This window comes from Schistocerca serialis, chromosome 5, assembly GCF_023864345.2.
Source record: "Schistocerca serialis cubense isolate TAMUIC-IGC-003099 chromosome 5, iqSchSeri2.2, whole genome shotgun sequence".
Lineage (NCBI taxonomy): Eukaryota > Metazoa > Arthropoda > Insecta > Orthoptera > Acrididae > Schistocerca > Schistocerca serialis.
This window is the reverse complement of record NC_064642.1, coordinates 405756315-405783799: the sequence shown is the minus strand read 5'-3', so window position 1 is coordinate 405783799 and position 27485 is coordinate 405756315.

Here is a 27485-nt window from a genome sequence, read left to right as displayed (position 1 = left end):
AGTGGCATGGAGTGACCTACCCAAGTTCTGTCACCGAAGTTCAATTTACCTCGATGCCCATTGAGGTTAGTGCAGTTGTTGCTGCCATCAACGGCCACCATGTGTACTGTTACGCACCCTGTACGTCCGCAAACCACCTTCGACTTCAATCGTGCATTTCTTCTTATTATACAGTTTGTGGTGTCATCAGTGGATATACCATGGTGCCTGCCGCCATGCAGCCGCAGGTCATATAGGATACGGCCAACGGCCATCCGTTCTCAGCACATGCGCAGCGCCAATAAGTTGGATAATGCTGCTCGGTCCATGCACATAGCTGTTTCCACGGTAAAGCTGTAACCCCCAACTGGCGTACGAACTTTAAATAGCTGCACAATGGTTGTGATTTTCTTTTTCTTGTCACCATTTTGGCACAAACATTTCTCATGTGCAAATCTTCGGTCCACATTTGATGTACGGTGAAAGTATTTAAGTTTAACAGGTCAGCCATCAGCCTTGTTGCTAAAAGACGATCTTATGTCACAAGAGCACGCACACTGACACTGCAGGAAGCGCTGAGAGTGAAATTTGTAGTTTCATACAGTAGTAAAATACATTTTATGTGCATTAAAGAGGCTGATTGCAGTAGTTTTGAATAAACTAAGAAATCGCTACGAAAAAGGGAGAGAATGATTGAGGGAGTGTCTGTAGTAAATAATCATTGCTGTGTCCCATTCTCTGATATCGTTTTATAAAAACGCTTCATTAGATCTGTTTCATTGTATGAGGATTAAGTTATCGAATAAATGCCATCTACTATCAGTACTCATATGAATGATTCCTGACTTTCGACTACGTCTATACCCATATGAGGTGTCATACCATCCGGTTTCGAAAATTGTTTCCGGATGCAGCTGCTCTGAAAGCTCTTCCTTAACTTTAGTAAGCGTTTAGAAAAAAACTCCGGTGCCTAAAATGTGCTTATGGCAACGAGGAAGCTCTGTTGGTTCTGTCGTCGTATCAGATCAATCGGGGGCGTCTTTTGACCAGTGACATGCTGGAAACGATGAAGTAACGATAGAAGGGACAGTGGTTTACGGATCCTGGTCATATTGTTCGTTAACTTTCTCGGTGACACTGTAACGTTAGTGAGAAATGAACCACACACAAAGAATAGCGCAAACAAGGACAGTGAATAAGCAATGATTGATTAATATACCATTTGCCAGAGCCATACACGATAGCCTTCCCTTTCGATAGAGCCACATGGCCGTTCGGAGCTCGGTCTTCTTGCTACTGTCCATTCTCATGACCACCGCTGTCGCAGTCGTGTAGAGTGCCTCAATTCGTGCCAAGTCTTTGTGCATTGGCGGAAGGAACATCCAGCTTCTCGTAGCCCTATTACAAGACCTCGTTCAAACTCAATGAGTTGTTGATAATGACGCCTTTTTCATCTTAAAGGGGGCATTTTTGACTAACATCAACTCACTGTGTCAAATCTCATAGGTAACTAGTGCTCACGACCATTGCAGCGTGTATTTAAAGTCAACCAGATTTGCATCCTCATAGTGACGCTATTACCACCAGTCTTAGTCGAGTGGCAAGTAATTCGAATATACATCATCTTTTAGATGTAGAAACACGCCTAGCACTTTCATTTATGTCGGAAAACTCCTTCTTGGTGCTGCGATTTTCTTTTCCCGGCGGTGTATGTTCTGTTTTGGACAGCTGCTAGATTTTTCAGGTAGCCTTTAGCAAACAGGATGATAAAACATCACTGTGGTTAAAATAATGAAACAATCATTTGTATATTTCATTAATTAAAGTACTTCACAGCCACATTTGACAGGTTTTAGTTACTGTGAACTAATGGCTGTACCGTTGTTATAACCCCAATTCCCGTCACGTCACCGAAGTTAAGCGTTGTCGGGCTTGCCTAGCACTTGGGTGGGTAACCGTTCGGGTGTGCCGAGCGTGAGGGGTGCTCTAAGCCCTTGTGATGCCAATAGGAGAGTTACTCGATTGAGAAGTAGCAGCGGCGGGGACACCAGTGTGCTGACCACTTCCTCCACATTCACATCGAGTGACGCCTATCAGCTGAAGATGACACGGTGATCAGATTAGATTAGATTAGTACCTGTTCCATAGATCATGAATACGATACTTTGTAATGATGTGGAACGTGCCAGGTCAATAAAACGTGTCCATACAAGATATTACATTACACAAAATATTACACGACACTTAATATTTTTAATTTTTTGGTGAGGTTTGGGGATATTACCCACTTACTACATTCAAAAATTCATTTAACGAGTAGAAGGAGTTGCCATTAAGAAATTCTTTTAATTTCCTTTCAAATGCTATATGGATCGGTCGGTAGCGTTGGACCTTCGGAGGTCTGTTCGGACGGAGTTTAGTTTAGTTATTGTGATGCTGTGACAAACAGAAAATTGGCAGCCAGACTACGACGGGAGTGGTTCGTCATAATCAGGCAATCTGTTAGTGACGTTGGCTGCCTGGGTGTAGGAATTGCGAGAAGGAATATTCAGGTGGCCGCGCTGTCTGAATGTGGCAGATGCTGCGCGCTTACAATGTGAGCTGTAGTGGACCTATGGAGTTAGCGGCAGTGACTCCCACTCACTGTCACTGCGGTCTAATCAGAGTCTTAATCAGACTATGAGCCGCAGTTCAAGTGCGTCACGTTAGATCTAACAGTGAACTACCTCTCAAGGAGGGTAGAGTCAAAGTCTCACAACAGAAAAAGCTCTCCTCTAGTGTTCTACGAAGTTTTCTGTAGTCATATCCATACATCCTATTATCCAGCTCTGATTCTTCATTTCCCCACAAAATTATTTAACAGCAACTATCGCAGCCGTTGTACCACACCCTCTGTCCTCAGACTGTAAGACGCACAGTTTCGCCAAGAATGTTTCTCTCTTAAAACATCAATTCTTATAGCAATTTATTTTCAGTCTTTGTGGTGTTTGTAGACTATGTGTCCCGTTGATGTATACTTATATCAGCAGTCTTTTTAAGGACTTTCATTCTGCAAATATCTGTGGGTCTGTAGCTGGCCAAAATAGGCTATATACATGTGCACCCCATCTGGTCTGACAATGGCGTCTGGAGGACCTCCTCTGTCGACTTTCCCTGTCTCTGGCTCCTGGTCCCAGACAGCTACAGCTCCTCCTCTCCCTCTCCCCCTATCTCTTGGGGAGGCAGAGTGACTCATTTTTCCAACAACCTGAAAACTGTAGTATTCACAGAACACTGTCACTAATAACAAAGTAGCAAAACACGTTTAGCAAGCCATTATCGTCTATAACATTGAAGGTTGTGGTCTCATAGATCGATACCACCATCGCCAACGTCTCACAGTTGGTAATGGAAATGCACGTTTTCGAGAGACGCCGACAGTGGTCGCGCGGGAAACTGGCGGATCCAATAATGCGCGCCCGCTGGGCCTCGTATTCGACAGCTCCGACGATGAGCGCCATCTGCCGCCGCGATATAGGATGGCCGGCGGCAGCTATGCAGCCCAGCCTCAGTCGCAATCTTCGACATTCTTCAGTCATTGACAGCCTTTGAAAGTTCACTCACGCATTACTAGCGGAAGCCTCACACTGCACGACGCTTTTCAGCTTGTTTCTTGTAATAAGTGAACTTTGTAGCTGTTTGTTCTTTTGTAAAGTTTCTTCATAACACCTGGAGAAAGCTACAAGTTAAATAATACTCCTGTTTACAGTATTTAATTGTTTGCTATCATTTCTGCTCCTGTCCAGCTGCCCTACAACGACAGCTGCTCGACCGCTCTGTAGCCCAGCTCTCCTTACCGTAGCGTACGAAGTTGTACACAACAAAGATCACATGCTGCAGATGTAGACACTACCGCAGGGGCCGCAGTATGGCAACATGCATTGTGGAGATATGCCAAATGTGATGGCTTGAGATTCCATTTCATACAACAAACATGGTTGGATGCTCCACGTGGAGGATCTTCTGTCACTGTGTGATCATCTCGAGACAGTATAACTAACAGCGCGCAAATACCCTGACTTTAGTCGGCCTGTATTTGAGAATGAAAGCATTTAGCGACTTCCGACAATCCTTACACATAAGTTCACATCTTTCAGAAGTTTTTTCTCCCTGATTCCACACACAAAATAATGCGAGATATCACATTATCGCTTACTAAATCTCCGTTGTTCATGTAGTAGACCGGTAGCATCAGGCATGACGCTTTAGTTTATAACTTCTTTACTACTAACTCTATTCGCAACACAGTTCGCAGATAGGACCCATATATATCAATGAATATATCTCTAAAATTACATGATTCTACAATTCAGTTCAGGACATATGAAGTCATAAACATTGTGATGTGTGATAAACTAGCTTTTGATTAAAATGGAGGGCAAATTATCCAGTTTATATTCACACAGTGTTTCATAATGAGAGCACCTAGGGACTTCTAACAAACTTTGCTTAAAACAAAATTTTAACACAATAATTCATTTGTAACCAGACGTCTGAAGCTGTATTATACATGAGAGCTCCATTCTTTAAAGCATCCGGTGTTTACTGGTGCAGTTCGATTGTGGTAACCGTTTATTATCATACATCGTATTCTAGTATAACAGTCATTTTAGTTGCAAGCATCCTTGCAGTTTTCAGAAAGATATCGGAGGGCCTCATGTTTTCTTAAAAGTATGGGAATTACAAACAATTATTGTAATGAGTCAGTTTCATGTGGGCGTTGAACGTTGAAACGCTCTTCGTGCTATGCAAAATGTGCTACGGTCATTCAATCATGTTATTGTGATTGCCTCTCATCACATGTCTCCACTTGTACGTTACGTGATTTGCTCTGGCCGTGTAAGTAAATAAGCGGACGGGCAGGATGTATATCCAAATTTCGATAACTGCTGATACAGAACATCAAAGAAATTTATACGATTTGGATGAAGGACTAATTATTAGCTTGCGGGACAAAGGGGACTGTGAGAAGTGTTTCTGAAATGATGAAGTTAATTATTTATTCGCCTGTCTCTGTGGTGGAAATGTGTGGCGAGCACACTAATTGTTTGATAACGAACAGTTATCATGGAAACTCCTGAATTCTTGATACTGTTACGTGTGGGAACATCTGCGAATAGTGCGGAAGACCAACCATTGTGATGCAACAGAACACGTCGCGGTCCAAATAAATCAAGAGGGAATTAGACTCACTCTCCGACAGTGTCAGCTTTTATTTCTATGGTTCCAAAGGAGATGCGACGTTCCTGTGAGCATTTTAACGTGATGCTTCGCTGGAATATACAATGATCTACTTAGATCGTATAGAAAGAAGACTGCTACTGATTCGCGACGAGTATGATGTTCAATGACACACATCTTCCACCTCGTATAACCCACCGATATCGGTGAAGATACGTTGAAGATGAAGCACTCTGATCCGCTGGTGGGCGAACACAAGATATCACCATTTAGAAGACAACATTAATCGACTTTGTTTCAGCTTCATCCTCTAAGATCGCCACCTCGGCCGGCTGAAGCCAGTAACACATTTACATATAATAGACATTACATGAAACAATAATGTAAGCCATGTGCAATCTTCAAAAAAAATTTTAAGGTATGGTGACAAACCGAAGAGAAAGATGCACTGTCTGATTATAAATATTTAATTGTAAACGAGGGAAACGACAACATTGGTCGTATAAATTTGAAACCTTTTATTTGCTATTGCATATCGAGTTCAGTCACAGAGAGATCATCTTCAGCGTTAAAATAAAAACACACGAAGTCAAACGTAAATAATCAATGCACAAACATATGTGTCATTTTACAATAGATACATTGAGCTTTACAAGGTAAAATACATACCAAGACTGAGTCCTGTTGTACAGAGATCTATATGAAATTGAATACAGAATTATAGAGTTAGAAATACAGAATGTTTCAAAAAGAATGACCCGATTTCAAAACATACTTCAAACGTGGGTTAAATTTGCAAAATACTGACAAAATCTTAAAGTTTTATCTATATTATTACAAATACTCTAAATGTCTGCCAGCAGCAGCATGAACAACATCTAGACGATAGCTAAATTCGTCATAAACTGTACGCAGTGTATCTGCCATTATAGAAGTTATGGCGGCTGTCATTCTTATCTTCACTTCTATTTGACGGGGTAAATGAACACCCTTTCCTTTACATATCCCCACAAGAAAGAATCAAATGAGCTCATGTCGGACGATCTTGGAGACCAAGAATGCGAAGCAGTGCCTCGGGGACCCGTGTTCCCTATACAGCGCCGAGGCAGAATGCCATTAAGAAACTGACGCACACTGTTGTGCCAGTGTGGTGGAGCTCCATCATGCTGAAAAATGAAGTTACCGAAGTCCTCCTGAAGTTGTGGAAAAAGCTAGTTCAGCAGCATTTGAAGACAGCTGATTCCATTCATTGTGTTTTCCTCATAAAAGGAGAGACTGTACACTTTTCCACGAGAAATGGCACAAAAACCGTTCGCTTTGGGTGAGTCCCTTTCGTGCTCAGTAATGTCATGATGGTTCTGGAGCCACGTGTGCGCACGTATTGCCGGTTTGCTTTACCGCTAACATGAGATGTTCCTTCTTTACACACTGCAGCACACGAAACGCCTTCTGTTGAGTGAACGTCATCTTACTTTTCACTGACTGAAAACTGAGAAGAAGCATTGACAGATATCTAACGGCGATTTTCTAAAACTGTAGGCCATGCCCATTCAAACAATATATTTTTCCCTGCCGACACGTTGCATGTTTTGAAATTATAAGCGTCCAAAATCAACCCATTCTGTTTGAAACACCTTATATGTTGCTGTAATGTTACAGTGCAAGAAACTATGCACACTACTAGCACAAACTACGTTGTTGAATGGAATTACAATCAATTTCGAATTGCTTGTGTACCAACAGAACTGTTTTTCCTAGAAATGCGTGTTAATGAAACCGTGATATCATAAATAAAACTGTAATAGGCATTTAAAATACATACATTTCTTATTAAAATGTCTTGTCCACCTGCAAATGAAAGCTAGATCAAACTCATACAACTTTGCCCCTGGCATGTCAGACCCAAATAAATGAATCGCAATGTCGTTTTATATACAATCCATACGACAGCGCAGAAGATCAAGGATGCAAGACTTTTTATTCTTTCAATACACCAATATTTATATTACTGACAAACTCTTAAAATTGTTCACTTACAGATCCTGACCACTAGACGTATTGACACGGTGTGTTTTTCATGATATTAATAACAACTTTTTTAATTAATAAATGCACATTATGAAAAATATGCCAACATAATTTGATGTTACGAATCATAGGGAATACAATGAGGACCAAGTTACCAAAAGGAATTTGTGGAAAGAAGCTGTGTAGAATTTGAGAAACTATTGTGACTCTGTATATAGGATCATTCAGAGGTGTGTTAACGTCTTCCTAGGAGACTGGTGGAGTCTCATTTTTAAAATTGTGGAGCCAACCAACCCACGAAAAACTCCCAAAAATGGGTACTCTTCGCCATGGTCTGCCCATTGAGCAGAACACTATTGGCCGATTTTTTACTGCAGAATATCTCCATCTCTTCGAGGGGATAGACATATCTGCCCTTGGCCCCTCTATGCAACAGCTAAGCCATAATGTTAAAACACAGGAAACGTGCCCTGTGGCAACCAAACGTATCTAGAAATTAGATCTCTCCACTACATCTTTTCTGTCTAATGCCATGTCCTCACGATACCTCACCTGTAGCTTTCTTCCCGTTTGTCGTACAGCATTACATTCAGCACACGTCAACTTACAGACTCCTGATTCCCGCAGGCAGTCGATTTTGTGGATGTTATTGAGTAAAAGACGGGCCAGCTATTTTCGCTGGCGAGGGTAACCACTATATTCTGTTCCTTAAAAACTGAAGCTATTCTCGAGTCAGTAGTCCCATGGCACGACAACGTAGCATGTAGCATATTTCTTAGGCTGCCCTAATTATTTTCGAGATTCCTATTTTTTTGTTCATGTTTCTTAGCTATTGTATTTTAGTTGTTCATTACATATTCTTTGGGATAATCTTTTTTTTTCAGCAATAAACTATATACTATATCATTTTAAGTTCCGCCCCATGGTGAGACTTCGACAAAGCTAGTTAAAAAATTCTGTTAAAGACAAAATGGAAGAAAGCTTTTTTTTTACCTGAGTTACGATGATTAGAATTATAGTCTGGAATAATACCAATTTATGTTGCTTTCTTGAAGTTTCCAAATGCATGACTTCCATTATCATACTTTGCAGTTACATCCAGAAAATTGCTAGAGCCCACTGTGACAATTTCTGCCGCGAAGACATTTTTTTTTTTTGAAACAGTTAAATTTGTTCACAGTTTCATCGATATCGGACCTGTTTCCCTTCATAAGCAAGAGTGTATTATCTAAATACACTCCTGGAAATTGAAATAAGAACACCGTGAATTCATTGTCCCAGGAAGGGGAAACTTTATTGACACATTCCTGGGGTCAGATACATCACATGATCACACTGACAGAACCACAGGCACATAGACACAGGCAACAGAGCATGGACAATGTCGGCACTAGTACAGTGTATATCCACCTTTCGCAGCAATGCAGGCTGCTATTCTCCCATGGAGACGATCGTAGAGATGCTGGATGTAGTCCTGTGGAACTGCTTGCCATGCCATTTCCACCTGGCGCCTCAGTTGGACCAGCGTTCGTGCTGGACGTGCAGACCGCGTGAGACGACGCTTCATCCAGTCCCAAACATGCTCAATGGGGGACAGATCCGGAGATCTTGCTGGCCAGGGTAGTTGACTTACACCTTCTAGAGCACGTTGGGTGGCACGGGATACATGCGGACGTGCATTGTCCTGTTGGAACAGCAAGTTCCCTTGCCGGTCTAGGAATGGTAGAACGATGGGTTCGATGACGGTTTGGATGTACCGTGCACTATTCAGTGTCCCCTCGACGATCACCAGTGGTGTACGGCCAGTGTAGGAGATCGCTCCCCACACCATGATGCCGGGTGTTGGCCCTGTGTGCCTCGGTCGTATGCAGTCCTGATTGTGGCGCTCACCTGCACGGCGCCAAACACGCATACGACCATCATTGGCACCAAGGCAGAAGCGACTCTCATCGCTGAAGACGACACGTCTCCATTCGTCCCTCCATTCACGCCTGTCGCGACACCACTGGAGGCGGGCTGCACGATGTTGGGGCGTGAGCGGAAGACGGCCTAACGGTGTGCGGGACCGTAGCCCAGCTTCATGGAGACGGTTGCGAATGGTCCTCGCCGATACCCCAGGAGCAACAGTGTCCCTAATTTGCTGGGAAGTGGCGGTGCGGTCCCCTACGGCACTGCGTAGGATCCTACGGTCTTGGCGTGCATCCGTGCGTCGCTGCGGTCCGGTCCCAGGTCGACGGGCACGTGCACCTTCCGCCGACCACTGGCGACAACATCGATGTACTGTGGAGACCTCACGCCCCACGTGTTGAGCAATTCGGCGGTACGTCCACCCGGCCTCCCGCATGCCCACTATACGCCCTCGCTCAAAGTCCGTCAACTGCACATACGGTTCACGTCCACGCTGTCGCGGCATGCTACCAGTGTTAAAGACTGCGATGGAGCTCCGTATGCCACGGCAAGCTGGCTGACACTGACGGCGGCGGTGCACAAATGCTGCGCAGCTAGCGCCATTCGACGGCCAACACCGCGGTTCCTGGTGTGTCCGCTGTGCCGTGCGTGTGATCATTGCTTGTACAGCCCTCTCGCAGTGTCCGGAGCAAGTATGGTGGGTCTGACACACCGGTGTCAATGTGTTCTTTTTTCCATTTCCAGGAGTGTATCTGTAATAATATGTTATCCTTGAGAGGTAACATCCCGTAGATGTTCTGGCTCACATGCGGTTCCTCTTTGTCGAAATGTCTTGGCTCAAACTCGTCTAGGGGGTTGAACCGCACATGTCGCATTACACATCCTAAACTAGACACTTGTGACCCTTTGGTTAAATTGGCTGATGGCAAGTTTGCGAAATACAAATTTGATGTAACATATAATAACAGTAATAACAATATCGGGAAGTAAATTAACTACCCATAAATCATGTAGGCCACACAGTTGCGATTTTGTTAGAATGATGTTTATTCAGAAAGAAAACTAATAGCGAAAGTGGTCGTATTTAGAATTAACAATACAGTTGGGTGCATATCCATTTCACACAGTTCGATCATTCACAATCTCATCGCGAAACACAATACTCCACCTCGATATTTACACGAAAAGTTAAAAATAGTTCATTCCAGGCGCGCGGCTGCTCACCGGTCAGAGACTAAGTCCCGCGATAGCACACAACGCGAAATTTTCTAAGTCGTTTCACTTCCTAGCTGGCTTAAGACCCTCTGTTCGCTTTCGCGTCTCAATCCGAACTGTACCCTTTGGTGTCTCCAGCCGAACTGCACTGTTCGGTGTCTCAACAAGAACTGTCACCCTCTGCTCGTCTCCGACCACGTTTTCCCGCGCGCCGAACATCTTCGCTCAACTGACTAGGGCAGTTCCCTTTCCTGAAGCCGTCCATCTGATTGGCTACAGCTTATTCTACATTACTTTACATTTTAACATATTTAAATACTCAAAGCTTGACATCTTTCAAGTTCTAAATAAAGTAACAATAATATGCATTACATAATAAACGTTACATTCTTTTACATAAAACCAATACAAGTTCCTTCTTAACTTTGAATGTCACGGCCTGTAGCCTTGCACCAATGTGCTTTCTGATACATAAATAAAGAACAAAAGCAACTATTATGCGCTAAACTTTACAACAAATATTCTATTAGCAAACGATTCAATAAGGTGTCATGCTGTCATCGTTCAATGTGTTTTGTGTGGAGGAAATGATGATCTGATGCTTAACTGAAAATACTGATAATTTACATTTACTATATCTTTTACACAAATAAAGTTACAGAGTTGATATTAACAAGATTTGTCATTTTGATGATGCGATTCTACATGAAATGTAGACAATTAAGATCGACCAAAGCGTTCAGATTTTAGCATTCAGGTCTTTGTTATAAAAGTTGTTAATTTCACTTTAACAGTAAATTATAGATATGGTCAATATTCAAATTTGATTGAGATCACAATGAAAATTTATGGAGGATGGCAGATTGAAATTACTGTGGCTTGATTCTCTGCACTGCTACACAATTAAATAGTTTTCATAAATGTTTCCCTTTATGACCGATCTTAGGTCCGCCATATTTAACACTGTTACGTCTCCTTGGCCACAAAAGCCTTCTACTGGGTTTACCTATGACGTAATTCTCGTCTGCCTCACTCGCAAACCACAGCGCATAAGCCTCAATAGACAATAGATGCCTGTGAGTTTCCCCATCTCGTGGTGAATCTGCGCCCTTTGTGGCATCCGGTACAGGACGACCAGGTTCATTTCACAATTCCTGAAGGCTGACTCTTTCGGCCATATACTTAAATGAGAGCGCAATGCTCGTTAACTCACATCCTCTTAGCTAAATTGGGATACTAGTGAAAAGATTTCATTTCTAAATGATCAATGAAAATATCCGCTGAAAGACCTGACATGCCGCTTCCCGTGCATAGACCATATTTTTGTACATACATTTTTTAATCGAATGTAGAGATTAGTACTTCAAACAAGATAAAAACAAATGTATGAATTCCATGATTTCGGTCTTCTAAGATTTTCAGAAACAATATCCACTGTTTGTTCTATGGCAATACTCGTGTATAAATTCACAATATCAAGCGAAACAGAATTCATATCTTCTGCTTATTACAGAGTGATTCAGGAGGAACGTAACATAATTTGTGAGGTGGGTGTACATGTGAAGAGAAAGCAAAAAATTTTCTATGAACACGCGTCCGATTTTTGGTCTTTACGGAACTGGAGTGGGTTAAAGACTACACACATCCATGAACGAACATGAAAACAAGTGTGAATATTACTTCCCGAAATAGTGTGTAGGCGCTGTGGTGGACAGAATAATGGTTGGGCAGATGACTGATCCATCCTACAGGAGGTGTGGGATATCTCCAAACAATGGCGGTACTGTGCCCTCACACTAAGGCAACAGTGGCAAGTGTACCCAGTGTGCAATCATGGGTTGAATCAGCGAGCAGTCCTGAGGCCGTGTGCGTGTCCTGCTTCAGTGTTGTTTAACTGCGCAAGTCCGTTGTGTCCGTGGATACCAACTTGACGCATACGTTCACCCGTGCAGAATATGCAGACATGTTGTTTGTGTATGGGTACTGTGATGGCAGTGCCCGTGGGGCAGTGACAGAATCCAGAGACGTTTCCCTCATCGATGAACCCCCTGTGCCAGGGTATTTCGCAGGGATTTTCAAACGTTACGTGAATCCAGAACTCTGGCCACTGTGCATGTAACAACAGAACGTCAGGCCGTCCAGTCAGTTGGGCAAAGAGAAGACATTAGTGCAATGGTAACACGGAGTGCCACCGAGAGTATGTGGTGCATTAGCTGTCAGCTCGACATTCCACAAACGCGAGCGTGGCGTACATTACATTCCGAGGGTTTGTGCAGCCCGTGCAGCATCTCCGTCCAAGTGTCTCGGTATGCAGATAACAATTTTGTTGTGCAATACATTTTATTTGCAGATGAGGGTACATTTACACGCAATGGTATCACGAACACCGACAATTATTACATATGGATGATGGAGAATCTACATGACACTACGGAAACAAGATTTCAAGTAAGGGTCTCAGTGAAAGTCTGGTATGGTGCGATTGGTGCCCTGGTGATAGGGCCTGTGTTTCTGCCAGATCTCATGGTAGCTGCAGCATACGCACATTTCCTGTATCTCAGCATCCAAATAACATATTTCCTCAGCGGTGGGTTGGCCATTAACGGGCCTGCAATATACACGACGTAACCCCATTAGAATTCTGTTTATGGGGCTGGTTAAAGGGGGATGAGTACGCTACGAAAGTGGATGTACGTGAAGAATTTGTCACTCGCATCATCGACACTGTTGCCCGTTCGATGTACAACACAACACACCCTCCAATGCCTTGACAAGTTTACTGAGATAGGTGGAGGCTTTTTGAACACCTCTCGTAGGATGGATCACTCATTTGCCCCACCAAAGCAACTACACAGCATTCCGATAAGTAATATTCACACTTGTGTTCACATTCATTCACGGCTGTGTGTAATCTTCGACCAGTTCCAGTTCCGCAGCTATCGAAAATCGCACACATAGTCTTAGGACTTCTTCGGTTTTTTTTAACATCTAGTATCATCTCACAAACTATGTGACATTCTTCCTGTATTTAATACTGAACTACTTGCGAGAAAATGGCTTATTAAAACAATTAATTGAAACGCACATACTGAGACATAAAATCATAAACTGTGACCCATTTTCACTCTAGAAATTGAGAATAAGCCACTGGCTGCATAAAGCAGTTATGTTCCTCTTCGAAAAAATGAACAATCGTTTATTAATTACTTCTAATCCATGATGCACCAAGATTTTCCACAGAGAATTTGTCTTCCTAATTGAAAATTACTACACACTCGCGTCATAAAAAAAAAAATAAAACTTTTGTCAAATATGTTTGCACTTATTTTCAACTCATGAGAACAGAGCGGGCTGTATCGAACTTTGTTCTTACTAGCCAAATATCGCAGCAGACTGGGCGTGCAGCAGAGAGAATCCCAGCTGCGAATGTGCTGGAGGAGATTTCCAGCATCCGTCTATTGCTCTCAATTAAATCTCCTATTAGAAGTAAATAAATGTCCCTAACGTCCAAGATGGGTATCTATGTTACCACTAATATACAAATATTGTAGTGGAATGAGCGTAACTTTCTGTCAGTCAGGGTATCTTTGTACCACTAACTACTTTCGTTTGAAATGGCAGGTGTTCCACCTACTTGCATTATTTTGTACTAAAAGTAACAGTTTCATTATCTGTGTGATTTATAGTTCGTATTTGAATTGACTTTCCACATTCCTAGAAGCTCTTAGGCTTGTGATTAGCCTTTAATTGCGGTGGCTTCTGATAACAGTGATTTAAGTTGAACAATTCCAGGTTGTAACAAACAAACTGATATTTCAAAATAAATCTGAAATACTGAATTAACACTTTTTGTTTTTACTTCATATTAACAACTGATTTGCTTTTTATATGGTCTTAAGTTACGAGAGCATTGGATATAGGACAAATACTACGTTTGTTAAGACTACTCTGAAGTTAACCTGGCTTTTACCAGTACTGAAATTGAAATTTTACTCTAAAAGGGCATAATTGGCGTATATTTTCAGAATCTCATGCAGCCAGGAACTATAAATGTAAAACGTTACAACATCTGTTGTGATGTGCAATATATTTTGTGTTCACTATTTCAAAAAATGGGAAAAATGGAACAGAGTCACCCCTATGACTGTAATAATATCTCAGTTCAGCAAAAATCTGGTTAGCCTTAGACGGTAGAGAAGTGCTTTCTGATCTCCATGATCAGAAATTGTTAAAAGGATATACCTCGCTACCCGAGTACAATTTAAAACTTGGACAAACTGAAAGCACGTTTCGCTGATGTTATAATTACAATACACTGGGCGTCCCAGGAAGAAAGATAAATATTCAGGAAAATGACAGAAAGGATCATTGGAAGCACTATAGACGAACAAACATGCACTCTAATGTGGGTACCCTAAAAACCACGCCCACTTGTTCATCTTCGATACTGTGAAACACATCTCTTCCAGTGCAAGCTTTTTGCTTTCCATGGTTTTAGAGGTTTAGTATGGACCAAAAAAAAAAAAAAAAAGAAAAAATGCTGAGTAAACGTGGACTTTTAATGTGCATACTGCTAGGCTTTTTTACTTCGAATGACCGTCCCTGTTATGTCACTGAATATTGGCCATTCCTCATGGGACTCGCTGTACCGCCGTCGTCGGTGGGTAATTTCAACGTGAACTACGGTGGAGTATTCTGAACGCTCTTCATTATTCTATAGAACGATACGGAGCTTTCTCTTGCAGTTTCAGCTTTAGTGATCGGCCGATGTGCCGCGCATTCCCGGCGTGCTCTATTTTAACACCAAAATCCGTTAACAGACAATAATATACACCTCAAAAAAGTCCTAAAAGTTACGAAACTGATCTCATGAAAAGTAGAACTACGGTAACATGATGAGATTAATGCTTCGGCTGTTCTATACGGTCTCCCGCCACTTGCGTTCAATGAACATAACGTTCGTATCACCGTATGAAACTGCAAGAAAAGCCCTTCTTTGGTGTGTTGTTCAGCTCGTGCACCACATTCGCACCTTCTTCGGCTTTGGCAATTCACTGGAAACCCATCCTGCACTTTGTCATTTTGTGGTGGTTTGTGCCGATAACATCAAATTTCGTCAACCGTGATGAGTTTTTCCGGAAAAGAACTGTCCTTGTTTTTCATTTCAGCGAATTCGCGACAGGCGTCCACGCTTCGTTGGTTTTTGTTCGGATGTCAAGGTCTGCGGGACGAACTTGGCACGTACTTTTTCCTTCTTTAAGACATTCTTGAGAACGTCTTGAACATTTGATTTAAATATGATCAATTCGTTGCTCCATTGCGATTTGTGACACAACAACGTTGACACACCACGGTCGCATATCCATTATTCAACAATGCCTCCTCGCAAATGACTAATCGAATACACGTATGTTGTTTACAGTTGTTAGTTCAGTCTGCCACCGTAGTTGCTGAGCTGACGTCGCTTGTACGCCAGGAATAAAATCTCGGAAATTTTTGGACTGCCGGTGTATACACTAATATCCTTACTGCTGAGACATTACCTTGTACTTAACTACTATGTGTGTAACACTTCTGTCTCGACCAAATATTTTTTTTTTAAATTAATTTATCTAAATGATCCGTTACAAATCTACTGTGCACAGAATACGGCTTGGGAGTAAACCAAAGAAAAACGGAAGTACTAAAGAATAGCTGGAATGCGATTAGCCACAAACATATCATCGATATTGGGGATTGTGCATATAAGTCAAGACATTCTCCTACCTTGAAAGCAAAATAGCGCATAATGGACAAAGGAAGGAGGATATAAAAAGAACACTAGGACAGACGAAGATGCCACTCCTAGCCGAAAGAGACCTCCTAGTATCAAAGAGGCCTTAATTAGAAGAAGAAATATTTAACACTATATATCTGCAATGCTTCACTCTATGGGACCTATTGACTGATTACAGATAAAAAATAGGACAACTGAGAGTGAGACACCGCGCTCTGAGGGTTCTGTACAAACTTAATTACGTATAATATAGATAACTGATCTACAGGTTTTGATGAATAAGTCAGCCAGTATCAAAATATATGAACTAAATGGCCGTATCTTTTGATCGCGTTGACTTAAAAGCTTAAGGGTTTTATACAGACAAGAGACCGTAGGCCTAAACATTTAACATAAATTTCAGCCTAATACATCTACTTGTTCCTGAGAAAAAGAATTTTTAGCACACGGATACACAGATGGCAACGAAGTGATCCTATAAGGGCTCTGTTCCAACTACTGAGGTATGGATCCTACATGACCACGTGGGCATTTGAAATGTCATACTTCAGAAGGATGCTGAAAAATAAGTAACTGGTAAGATATGAAAAGAGTGGACTCTTGGCACGAAGGCTGCGAGTAAAGGAGTGCATAAAAATCATTGATTATATGAAGGGACTGAGTAATAGAATGTGTATTAAGAGGTTACGGAACAGCTTCCGTGGTATAAGAGAGGTCCGTAGAGGGCAACTGTAGAAGAAAACAAACACTGGAATACAGCCAACGAAAGGTCGAGGACGTTGCGTGCAAGTGCTAGACTGAGAAGACGAGAATAACACGAGAGAGGAAATCGTGATGGATTGCATCCAACAAGAAGAGTAGAGACTTGAAAAATAAAATAAAATAAAAAATCGAATAACGGCGAGTTGCACTTGCACACCGAGGGTCATACCAATACTGGCCATTAAAATTGCTACACCAAGAAGAAATGCAGATGATAAACGAGTATTCATTGGACAAATATATTATACTAGAACTGACATGTGATTACATTTTCACGCAATTTGGGTGCATAGATCCTGAGAAATCAGTACCCAGAACAACCACCTTTGGCCGTAATAACGGCCTTGATACGCCTGGGCATTGAGTCAAACAGAGCTTGGATGGCGTGTACATGTGCCCATGCAGCTTCAACACGATACCACAGTTCGTCAAGAGTAGTGACTGGCGTATTGTGACAAGACAGTTGCTCGGCCACCATTGACCAGACGTTTTCAATTGGTGAGAGATCTGGAGAATGTGCTGGCCAGGACACCAGTCGAACATTTTCTGTATCCAGAAAGGCCCGTACAGGACCTGCAACATGCGGTCGTGCATTATTCTGCTGAAATGTAGGGTTTAGCAGGGATCGAATAAAGGGTAGAACCACGGGTCGTAACTCATCTGAAATGTAACGTCCACTGTTCAAAGTGCCGTCAATGCGAGCAAGAGGTGACCGAGACGTGTAACCAATGGCACCCCATACCATCACGCTGGGTGATACCGCAGTATGGCGATGACGAATACACTCATCTAATGTGCGTTCACAGCGATGTCGCCAAACACGGATGCGACCATCATGATGCTGTAGACAGAACCTGGATTCATCCGAAAAAATGACGTATTGCCATTCGTGCACTTAGGTTCGTCGTTGAGTGCACCATCGCAGGCGCTCCTGTCTGTGATGCAGCGTCAAGGGTAACCGCAGCCATGGTCTCCAAGCTGATAGTCCATGCTGCTGCAAACTTCGTCGAACTGTTCGTGCAGATGGTTGTTATCTTGCAGACGTCCCTATCTGTTGACGCAGGGTCGAGACGTGGCTGCACGATTCGTTACAGACATGCGGATAAGATGCCTGTCATCTCGACTGCTAGTGATACAAGGCCGTTGGGATCCAGCACGACGTTCGGTATTACCCTTCTGAACCCACCGATTCCATATTCTGCTAACAGTCATTGGATGTCGACCAACGCGAGCAGCAATGTCCCGATACGATAAACCGCAATCGCGATAGGCTGCAATCCGACCTTTATCAGAGTCGGAAACGTGATGATACACATTTCTCCTCCTTACACGAGGCATCACAGCAACGTTTCACCAGGCAACGCCGGTCAACTGCTGTTTGTGTATGAGAAATCGGTTGGAAACTTTCCTCATGTCAGCACGTTGTAGGTGTCACCACCGGCGCCAACCTTGTGTGAATGCTCTGAAAAGCTAATCATTTGTATATCACAGCATCTTCCTCCTGTCGGTTAAATTTCCCGTCTGTAGCAGGTCATCTTCGTGGTGTAGCAATTTTAATTGGCAGTGGTGTATATGCAGGGTGACAATTATTGAACTAAAAGAAAAAAAGTAACGAAAATTAGTTGCAAACTATGGCGTGCATACACTTTATTCAACGTGTAAACGTCACTACAGATATTCGTATTTACGACATAACATGTTCGATATGCTTGCCATCATTGGTGATGGTGTGCCGCAGACGAATAGCGAAATTCTGCATGACCTGCTGAAGTGTCGGAACATCGATATTGTCGATGACCTCCAGAATGGCTGTCTTCAGCTCAGCAGTGGTTTTGGGGTTATTGCTGTACAATTTGTCTTTTATATAGCCACACAAAAAGGAGTAACATGTGTTCAGATACTGAGAATATGGCGGCCAATTGAGGCCCTTGTCAGTGGCCTCTGGGTACCCCACATCCAGAATGCGGCCCCTAAAGTGCTCCTCCAGGACATCAAACACTGACCTGCTTCTATGGGTTCGAGCTCCCTCTTGCATGAACCACATCTTGTCGAAACCAGGATCACTTTAGATAATGGTGATCAGATCATCTTTCAAAATCTTCACGTTCCGTTCGGTGGTCACCGTCCCATCAAGGAATATCGCACCGATTATTCCGTATCTGGACGTTACCCAACGCACAGTCACCCTTTGAGGGTGAAGATATTCTCAGTCGCCCAGAAGCGCCAATTTTGCTTATTGATGAACTCATCCAAATGAGAGTGAGCTTCGTCGCTAATCCAAATCATACATGCGCATACTAATTCTCATCACGCCCTACGGCCGACCGTGCAGTCTCACCGTCCTAACGCAAACCGTTCAGAAGTTATGACGATTTTATTTCATATAACACAATAATTGTCACCCTGTATACAGATAATTTATCCATCCAGAAATCAACACTATCTACGATTTTTGCCTGTTATCTATATCAATACTCGCAAGACACTGATCCCAGGAATTATATTTTATGCGATATAACTACAAATCCCCCCTCCCCCCCCCCCACCATGAACCATGGACCTTGCCGTTGGTGGGGAGGCTTGCGTGCCTCAGCGATACAGATGGCCGTACCGTAGGTGCAACCACAACGGAGGGGTATCCCTGAAGAAGGGCAGCATCCTTTTCAGTAGTTGCAAGGGCAACAGTCTGGATGATTGACTGATCTGGCTTTGTAACATTAACCAAAACGGCTTTGCTGTGCTGGTACTGCGAACGGCTGAAAGCAAGGGGAAACTACATCAGTAATTTTCCCGAGGGCATGCAGCTTTACTGTATGATTAAATGATGGCGTCCTCTTGGATAAAATATTCCGGAGGTAAAGTAGTCCCCATTCGGATCTCCGGTCGGGGACTGCTCAAGAGGACATCGTTATCAGGAGAAAGAAAACTGGCGTTCTACGGATCGGAGCTTGGAATGCCAGATCCCTTAATCGGGTAGGTAGGTTAGAAAATTTAAAAAGGGAAGGGGTAGGTTAAAGTTAGATATAATGGAAATTAATGAAGTCCGGTGGCAGGAGGAACAAGACTTTTGGTCAGGTGAATACAGGGTTATAAATACAAAATCTAATAGGGGTAATGCAGGAGTAGGTTTAATAATGAATAAAAAAATAGGAGTGCTGGTAAGCTACTACAAACAGCATAGTGAACGCATTATTGTGCCCAAGATAGACACGAAGCCCATGCCTACTACAGTACTACAAGTTTATATGCCAAATAGCTCTGCAGATGATGAAGTAATTGATGAAATGTATGATGAGATAAAAGAAATTATTTAGGTAGTGAAGGGAGACGAAAATTTAATAGTCATGGGTGACTGGAATTCGAGAGTAGGAAAAGGGAGAGAAGGAAACATAGTAGGTGAATATGGATTGGGGGTAAGAAATGAAAAAGGAAGCCGCCTGGTAGAATTTTGCACAGAGCATAACCTAATCATAGCTAACACTTGGTTTAAGAATCATAAAAGAAGGTTGTATACATGGAAGAATCCTCGAGATACTGGAAGGTATCAAATAGATTATATAATGGTAAGACAGAGATTTAGGAACCAGGTTTTAAATTGTAAGACATTTCCAGGGGCAGATGTAGACTCTGACCACAATCTATTGGTTATGAACTGTAGATGAAAACTGAAGAAACTACAAAAAGGTGGGAATTTAAGGAGATGGGACCTGGATAAACTGACTAAACCAGAGGTTGTACAGAGTTTCAGGGAGAGCATGAGGGAACAATTGACAGGAATGGGGGAAAGAAATACAGTAGAAGAAGAATGGGTAGGTCTGAGGGATGAAGTAGTGAAGGCAGCAGAGGATCAAGTAGGTAAAAAGACGAGGGCTAGTAGAAATCCTTGGGTAACAGAAGAAATATTGAATTTAATTGATGAAAGGAGAAAGCATAAAAATGCAGTAAATGAAACAGGCAAAAAGGAATACAAACGTCTCAAAAATAATATCGACAGGAAGTGCAAAATGGCTAAACAGGGATAGCTAGAGGACAAATGTAAGGATGTAGAGGCTTATCTCACTAGGGGTAAGATAGATACTGCCTACAGGAAAATTAAAGAGACCTTTGGAGAAAAGAGAACCACTTGTATGAATATCAACAGTTCAGATGGGAACCCAGTTCTAAGCAAAGAAGGGAAAGCAGAAAGGTGGAACGAGTACATAGAGGGTCTATACAAGGGCAATGTACTTGAGGGCAGTGTTATAGAAATGGAAGAGGATGTAGATGAAGATAAAATGGGAGATACGATACTGCGTGAAGAGTTTGACAGAGCACTGAAAGACCTGAGTCGAAACAAAGCCCCGGGAATAGACAACATTCCATTAGAACTACTGACGGCCTTGCGAGAGCCAGTCCTGACAAAACTCTACCATCTGGTGAGCAAGATGTACGAGACAGGCGAAATACCCTCAGACTTGAAGAAGAATATAATAATTCCAATCCCAAAGAAAGCAGGTGTTGACAGATGTGAAAATCACCGAACTATCAGTTTAATAAGTCACAGCTGCAAAATACTAACGCGAATTCTTTACAGACGAATGGAAAAACTGGTAGAAGCCGACCTCGGGGAAGATCAGTTTGGATTCCGTAGAAATATTGGAACACGTGAGGCAATACTGATCTTACGACTTCTCTTAGAAGAAAGATTAAGGAAAGGCAAACCTACGTTCCTAGCATTTGTAGACTTAGAGAAAGCTTTTGACAATGTTGACTGGAATACTCTCTTTCAAATTCTAAAGGAGGCAGGGGTAAAATACAGGGACCGAAACGCTATTTACAATTTGTACAGAAAGCAGATGGCAGTTATAAGAGTCGAGGGGCATGAAAGAGCAGCAGTGGTTGGGAAGGGAGTGAGACAGGGTTGTAGCCTCTCCCCGATGTTATTCAATCTGTATATTGAGCAAGTACTAAAGGAAACAAAAGAAAAATTCGGAGTGGGTATTAAAATCCATGGAGAAGAAATAAAAACTTTGAGGCTCGCAAATGACATTGTAATTCTGTCAGAGACAGCAAAGGACTTGGAAGAGCAGTTGAACGGAATGGATAGTGTCTTGAAAGGAGGATATAAGATGAACATCAACAAAAGCAAAACGAGGATAATGGAATGTAGTCGAATTACGTAGGGTGATGCTGAGTGAATTAGATTAAGAAATGAGACACTTAAAGTTGTAAAGGAGTTTTGCTATTTGGGGAGCAAAATAACTGATGATGGTCGAAGTAAAGAGGATATAAAATGTAGACTGGCAATGACAAGGAAAGCGTTTCTGAAGAGAAATTTGTTAACATCGAGTATAGATTTAAGTGTCAGGAAGTCGTTTCTGAAAGTGTTCGTATGGAGTGTAGCCATGTATGGAAGTGAAACATGGACGATAAATAGTTTAGACAAGAAGAGAATAGAATCTTTCGAAATGTGGTGCTACCGAAGAATGCTGAAGATTAGATGGGTAGATCACATAATTAATGAGGAGGTTTTGAGTAGAATTGGGGAGAAGAGGAGTTTGTGGCACAACTTGACAAGAAGAAGGGACCGGTTGGTAGGACATGTTCTGAGGCATCAAGGGATCACAAATTTAGCATTGGAGGGCAGCGTGAAGGGTAAAAATCGTAGAGGGAGACCAAGATATGAATACACTAAGCATATTCAGAAGGATGTAGGCTGCAGTAGGTACTGGGAGATGAAGGAGCTTGCATAGGATAGAGTAGCATTGAGAGCTGCATCAAACCAGTCTCAGGACTGAAGACCACAACAACAACAACAAATTAAGAATTCTTTGGATCTTTTCCTTTGCTTGTACTGTGAAACCTTGCTTCTTGCCAAATTTATTGATTCTAGCTCAATGATGAGTGACCTATAGATTTTGCTGAGTGAGTTTGCAAGTATCAAACTATGTGACATAAATGGCCGTACTTTGATTGCACCGACAACGAAGCTTCAAGTTTCTTACACTGCCACCTTAGTGTACTACATAAATTTCAATTCGATACGTCTATCTGTTCGGGAGAAATGGGTTTTTAAGAATCGGCGAGGAATGCCGTCAGATGGACAACAAAATGATTATACAAGGGTTCCTTTTCTACCGGTTGCTGGCAGTCTCCCACCCCAGAAAATTGTCACTCTGAGAGGAACTTCGCGCAAAGTTTTGTGTTCTCTTTCTTTGGAAATTGTCACACCATCATTTAAAAAGTATTGGTATTGTCGTTGGTATGCAATAAAAACCTCGTAATTCCACGTGTCTGTGAAAATTTAGTGATTCCAGTAGCCAGTAACTTCATTATCAGAGAAATATTTGAAAGTGCATGGATTTCTCTAATCTGTTAATAACAATACTTCTACTTATTAGTGATACGTGTAGCAACATTATTTGTATCACTTTATATACTTTTTTAAGAAATCGGTTTTGCTTCTCCTGTAAAATTTAGCAAAATGGAGCTACGGGGTTTTCATTGCCTACTATCTTCATGCTTTCGTTCGTCTCCTAATTGGTAAGTGTCTACTGCAAAGAATATGGGATTTGTGGTCCCATTTTAAGTCAAAGTACTTCAATTCGTAATATCCAAGCTAATTTGCATAATGTTTCGTCATCGTCAGAGGGCGTTTAATTCTTTATTTTTCCTTCTTACGCGGCATCGACCTGTCACCTTATGTTAGGGTAACTCATTTGCATCTTCATTATCATGTGAAAAATGTAGCTGCAGACTGTGCTGATTTTTTTCGGTTCTAGTTTATCAGTTATCTTGAATTTGCGCGCATGTGAATGTCTGCAGTATACAAGGTTTTTACAGTTGGCGTATTCAGCGACGTAAATAGATTTTAAATCCTGACATACCGAGAACTTAGGGCCTTGAATGTTTGAGAGAAACGTTGCAAACTAGTGGCATTCGAAGGAGTGTAAACTTGTCAGGCGTCTGTGATTGGTAGGCCAGAGGCGACCTGTGGGAAGTTTAGCTATGTTTTTCGGAGGCGTAGCGCGCCACTGTACGTGATGTGTTGATGTTGATATCAACGACTTCTGTTTTTCTTGTGCCGTACCAAACATATTATCAGACTGAAGTTAAGTGCTTTGTCTCGGATGGCGTTTTCACGATTTATACAAGCAGAGCCATTCAATATACGATTGTGTTAGGTTTTATCATTTTCAGCACTATCTAGCATGAGTTTTCATTACTGTTGTGATTTTTTCTCGATTTGTGGTAACTGGTGTATGTAAGGGTATATTCTTCCAGGTTGGTCGTTCTGAGTATAGTTAAGTGACTATGTAAGAATTAAATTTTGAATGGAAATATATTGAGCTCATACGCTACACGGGGTGATATGTTACAATACAGCATCACCGGTCTATTGCGGTCTAACTGTGTTGGTGGGGCAGTAAATTTCCACAGGGCAGTGACTGCGTCACTGCAATTCACTTTGGAGGTGTGGCGGTGGGACTTGTAGTCCCGTACCACCCTCTGACGGTGATAGTATTACATGAGTCAGGCAGAAAAATTTTGCCTAACATGGACAGGTGAAGGTGTGGCGGTGTTCCCGTGGCCTTTGATGGTAATTAAATTTATTGCCATACCTGTGCACACGGAACGGTCGTCTGCTCTGCAAATTGTTGCTGTTAGCAATAATGATGTGACTGTTAGGAAATCAGATTCCGTTTGCCATACTTGCGATGTGCAATGCAAGACGGTATCTTACCAATTTTCATAAATGCTTCTCAGTACACAACTCGCGATGAGCAATGCGAGCGCGCAAACAGAATCATGAAAGCAAAAGTGAAAATTGAGAAGTAATCTAAACGACTGACAAACGGGAGCAAGGACTCCAGTTTTAACTATGCTTCGTTAAGCCATGACAGCAAAACACCTTTTCATAAAGTGCTCACACCTAGTCAAATCAGCAAAATATTTCTTAATAATCTTCCTGTGCACAATTGCCTTTTTTGACACTTGTTTCAACTATAAGACCATATGTTGCGTTATAAGATTTCTACAGCAAACTTCAACCATGCGCAATATTATAACAATAAGAAAACGTACAGTTACAGATATAAAAATACTGGATTACCTTAAAAGTTGGCTTTTATCATTCTTAAATTAATGTAATTTATCAGACTCTCTCCTCAAAACATATTATTACAAATTTCTTTTTAAATAATGCTGCCTCCACTACACGGCAGACCACTCGACATCCTTTTCAAACGAAGTGCGTAGCCAGACTGTCCAACACACACTGCTACAACACGCACTGCTACTCTCTTCAAAAGAAGTAACCTCTCCGACAAACGTCTCTGGTCTTAAACATACTCTTACAAAGGACATTCGATTTTACAGAGATTGAGTACATTTATTGTGGTGTCACCGCCAGACACCACACTTGCTAGGTGGTAGCCTTTGAATCGGTCGCGGTCCGTTAGTATACGTAGCACCCGCGTGTCGCCACTATCAGCGATTGCAGACCGAGCGCCGCCACACGGCTGGTCTAGTCTAGAGAGACTCCCTAGCACTCGCCCCAGTTGGACAGCCGACTTTGCTAGCGATGGTTCACTGTCTACATACGCTCTCATTTGCCGAGACGACAGTTTAGCATAGCCTTCAGCTACGTCATTTGCTACGACCTAGCAAGGCGCCATATTCAGTTACTATTCTGAGCAGATAATATTGTGAATCATGTACCGTCAAGAGCGACGTTCATCATTAATGGATTAAAGTTAAGGATCAAACTAATTACGTCCGCTTTCTGAATTCTAATTCCTTATCATGTTCCAGACCTCACGTCAGTAGAGTCTTTCCCTTCTCACGCCAGCCTGCGTGAGCTAAAACGCGTGCATTTCGGCCTCCTCACGTAACACGGTGTTGGCTCTTTTGCCAACCCAACATTTATCAAATTCGTAACTTCATTTACGTCCATTGCCAGAACTTCCTGAAAATCATCATGAGAAATAGGGCAGCCCCCTTTCAAGTTCACGGTCTAAGTGAGGTGCTAACAACTGCTTATTTGCCCTTTCTGATAGAAAGACTCTCCTAGCCTTCTTAACTAATTTATTACTTTACGTAACCATAGTTACTACAGGGTAGGACAAATAAGTGGACCGGACGAGTGGTTACTATTGGATGTGAATGTATGCATACATCCACACCCCGTGACGTGCACACCACGTGTACGCTCGCAGCGTGATACCCACTACTTCCATGGAGAACATTCACACAATAGCCACGCCTGACACAGCTGTTAGCAGAGATCAGTCTGTTCGCGGCCCTAGCTGCCAACCAAGGTCACCAGATCTGTCAGTAACCGATTACCTTGTGTGCGGAGCCCTCAAATCTAAAATTTATGCAACAACCCCCATAGTCTTCAAGAACTGCAGCAGAACATTTCGGATGAGAGTGCAGCAGTTTCAGCAGTCCAACTCCGATCTGCCTTCAGCTGCTTGCTGACCAGGGCCCAAAAGCGCCGAAAGATGAATGTTGGTCACTTTCTGCATCTTCTATAGTCAGGCTAGAACTGTACTTCCTTTCCTCTGCTGTGTTTCTTTGTACCCTGCAACTCTGTTCTCTGGCCCACTTTCATTTTCCCCACCATGTATAATGATATCATGTACAATAATCCTCGTCCACTCAGACTATCTCAGATTGTCTGCAGATTATTGTCGGACTGCTCTCCGATCACGCCGAATGTACGGACGATAGTGCAGTGAGATTTTACGAACGTAGCACAAAACCTGAATGAACTTTATGAACCAAGCTCGACGCTAGTGCTGCTGCAACTGCTAGCGAATATTGTAAACCTAGGACTAAAGGAAGAGAGAGCCTGTAGAGAGACTACAGGATGCAAAGTTATGTATGCACTGTATCGAATATATTGTAAATAAATACATTTATGTTTTAATCATCCTACAGTGTTTGTTGTGTTCTAGAGTGTTCATTCACCACGTTACGCTACCTGTCACAACAGAAACAAATCAGGAAAAACAGGAGGGATCGGGTTTTGTGGAAGCGTTCGTCTTTAAAGAAGCGGAATGTTTCAACAAATTAAAGTGCTGATCTGGTGCCAGATACATACCTATTTCAAAATTTTACTGAAATGTCGATACATAATCTAGAATCTTCCGTACAAGCTATTTGTGGGAAAACTGCTAAAATCGATATAAATATGAGAGTGTGTACACATATTACAACACTATTAGCTATCTCTCCGAGGTTTTTAGCTGATGCATTTCTTCAAAGTTCATTATTCATCAGTAATCTTCATGGTACCAGAAGTAATTCTTTGGTAGACATACTGAAAGATTTCATTAAGGAAAGTCTGAAATAAGAATGCATTTTCATTTTTATTTTATATTTGTTCTCCAGAACACACCACTATTTACACAATTAATTCCTGCTTCTGGTTCTTTTCGAGACATCATGAGCCTCATGACGTCAAATACAAACAATGTGCATGAAGAGCCATCTGTGTTACCACTCTTCCTATGCAACATTTTTACCTCGCATTTGTCAGAACTTCGAAGACTTCAGAGTTTTTTTTGTATGGTTCATCAAGCGTGTTTCCCAGATCATTCGCAGCAACTTA